The 3418-nt window shown below is 32.7% G+C and overlaps 1 protein-coding gene across 1 annotated transcript in view; it reads right to left on the bottom strand.

The window, feature by feature from the left end:
* Positions 1–2860, bottom strand: part of LOC119633485 (delta-like protein D) — a 9646-nt gene extending 6786 nt beyond the window's left edge. Inside the window, exon 1 of the mRNA XM_038027106.1 lies at positions 2825–2860. The gene's annotated coding sequence lies outside the window, so the exon portion shown is untranslated. The remainder of the gene's footprint in view (positions 1–2824) is intronic.
* Positions 2861–3418: the final 558 nt, after the last annotated feature.

Below are 3418 nucleotides of genomic sequence, written 5' to 3' on the forward strand. Positions count from 1 at the left end.
TTTATTTATTGTGCACTTTTTACTAAGAAGTTTTATTATTTGTGTGCTTCCGTTATTTTTTTTTTCTTGTTCTTGTTCTTATTCTTCTTCTTCTTCTTTTTTCCTTTTCTTTTTTTTTTCTATTAACATTAAATTTGAATTTCTGTGAAAATTATCGTCTTGTGTCTGTTTAGTTGTCTGTTCTTCTATTCTCTGTTTCATATATGAAATTGTATAACATATACTTATTACTTTGTTCGAGCTAAAATTTTGACATTTTCATAACATGATGACACCAGCAACATAAGCAATGGCAATAACGAAGGCAATAGCGATAGCAATAGCAATAGCAACAGCAACAGCAACAGTAATAGCGACAGGAATAAGTGCACTTACACTTAGAAGCAATCATACGGAAGCAAAAAGTAAAACTAAAATTGATTGCATTCCTTCCCTTTCCCCCTCCCCGCCACCACTTGTAGAGAGGCAGACGGATAGACAGGCAAAATAGGCAAGCGGGCAAGCAGGCATTTCAATTTGCGTACGCATGCACTCAAACGTACAAACACTCTTTAAACTATAGTTTTAGTAAATGTTAACCCGCATCTGACATACACGCATTCATGTACATTAACTTGGCTTGTATATCTTTATATATGCAAACACATATACGCACACATATATATATATATATATATATATATATATATAGAAGGAATTACATGTTACGGGTGTTTTTGTTTTATACTTTTAGTTTCTTTTTGTTATAAAGTGCTGCTACTGGTGCTGTTTCTGTTGCTGTTGCTGTCGCTAGCGCTACAACTACTGCTGTTGACATTTCTCTGCCTCACTGCCTAACAAGGAGGTATATTAGTTTTATACATTCACATACAAGAGGATAGTAGAGCCTATATTACTACTTTCTTATCGATTGCGATTGCTCATGACTAACACACATGTATGTATGTATGTATGTATAACTCAGTTATTCACTCTTCACTTTTCTTTTATTTGCAATTCTGTTTGCACTAAGCATCGCGCTAAAAGTCAATGTATTGTGACCTTTTGTATTAAATTTATTTATTTATTTATTTATTTATTTTTTTTTTGCTTTTATTGTTGTTGTTGTTGTCATTTTTTGTTTATTTATCTATTTGTTCTTCATCGTTGCCAACAGCTTCAATAACAGATGATGCCAGTCAATATTTATGCAGATATAGATATCGAGCATAAATTCAATTTCATTTTCATTCATTGTACATATGCTCAGTTCTGTAAATCAAAGCCTAAAGTGTTGTCAATTCATTGTCATTCTTGTTCTATGAACTTTTGCGATCCTGTATTGATTTGATGAAATCGAAATTTTCAAATTTCCGAACGAAAGGAATTCCTTTAAACTTCACCTACATACCTACCTACCTACCTACCTACCTACCTACCTACGTACCTACCTACCATTTAGTCGTTAATGATAAATAAAAACTTTTGTTTATAGCTATACATTTATAGTTACTCGTTATCGTTACGATTTGAGGAAGTCCGTTACCCGGTATAAAGTTTTTACGGCGTTCCAACAGATACGGGGGGGAGGGTATATAAGATTCGTTATTACGTTGGTTACTTGCAAAAATGCTCAAAGGCCTTTAAAGTTGCCCATTGCCTATTTAATCTATTCAGCTTATTGGGAAATTTCACATAAACATGCACACACACACACACACACACACACAGGAACATGTTCTTTGGAGTTGCTGAAGGAATGTTTATTAGCAATAACTTGAAATCTATTTTAGTTAATTGATTTAAAATTTACTGCAAATAGCTAATAGGTGCCACTAAAGGTCGAAAGAAAACAAATGCGTCCAATCGATGACAAACTGTATGGGACGCTTGCAATGGACAGTGAAGAGGAAATTGTATTCGTCTTTAAATGAATTATTAATATCTACACAAATGATATTAAACTAATTCGTATGGAGTATAAAGTAGGTTTTTAATTGTGCGTGTGTCAGTCAGTCAGTCAGTCAGTCCATCGAAACTTTTTACTCTAAGAAAGGGTTGTATTAAGTTTTAACAGCAATAACTTTTATAGCTCGTGATTCTTTTTTTTTTTTTTTTTTGCACTCGCCCATTTACGCCCATCAATTGCTTCAGCCAAGGATTGATTTCGAATTTTTTATAACATATAGCGTATGATAATTGCATTGGCTTGTAAGTTACGAGATCTCCTATCAATTGTAGACTTAATTGCGGACAATTATCACAACTATTTCCGACGGACGAACGAACCGGACCGAATCGAACCGAATCGATTTAGATCTTATGCTAAACGATGATACAAGCACTTTATTAAAGCTTTTAATAGGACATTTTGTCTGTTTTGTGTGTTACTATCCTTTAATGATGGGTTTGGCGGGTGGGTAACCTTTCCATTTATTGAGATGATGAGTGCTCAAAATTCGTTCTAAGCCCATATATAACTTTCTTATTGTTTACTTTTTTCAGAAAATCAATTTTAAAAACTTTTCATAAAACTTGTAATAAATTCTTTCTTTCATCGAAAGCAAAGGCTTTACGCACGCAATAGGCATACATTGAGATATATATTAATATCGATAATTTTTAATATATGTTCTTCCTTAATCACATTTCAATGTGCTTATTATTTAAGCCAAAAATGTTTGTTTCTTTTTTCTTTGATAATAAAAAAAAAAAAAAAAAATTTCACTTTTTTGTTTGTCAGCAACAGACACTCGCGTCTGCGGAATATTTAATTTTGTTATTAAATGAAAAGAAAAAAAAAAAAATATATATATATATATATATATTATTGCGCTAAACTAACTTTAGCTTTGTTTTCCTTACACGCTATTGACTTTAAACTCTTTACTCAGTTACGATCTTAAGTAAACTGAACAACTTAGCCATGAACTTGATGTGTGTGGACAAACTCGTCTTTATTGATTTCAACAAAAGAGAAGAAGAGCAATTGCGCTCGCAAGCATTCTCTTAAAAAAAAAAAAAACATGAAAATAGGTCAAACGGTATAAAATGAGATCCATTGAATTAATTAAAAAAAAGAGTTGAGATTTCGTTTCTCATTTATCGTAATTAAGCTTCAGACGGCATTTTTTTTTTTACCGATTTCACCGATAATTTGCATAAACTCGAAATGAAAATTCGACGAATTTTAAATGCAAAGAACAACTCCTCCCACTTCTTTTGAGTTAACATTCTTAAGGCTATGTTCGATCTCCTGTAATGAGAGAATCACTTACAGCTCGGTCTCAGATTGATTCGGTCTAGCATCGACCGTAAAGATTTGCACGTATTTTCGTGCGTAGCGGAAATCGTTCGGAAATCATTTTAAACGGAACAAACCGCAAAATAGTAACAAATGTGTTATCACTTGATTGACCAGCGTCGAGATTACGTGGAA

The sequence above is a fragment of the Glossina fuscipes genome, unplaced genomic scaffold (genome assembly GCF_014805625.2).
Source record: "Glossina fuscipes isolate IAEA_lab_2018 unplaced genomic scaffold, Yale_Gfus_2 0, whole genome shotgun sequence".
Classification (NCBI taxonomy): Eukaryota; Metazoa; Arthropoda; class Insecta; order Diptera; family Glossinidae; genus Glossina; species Glossina fuscipes.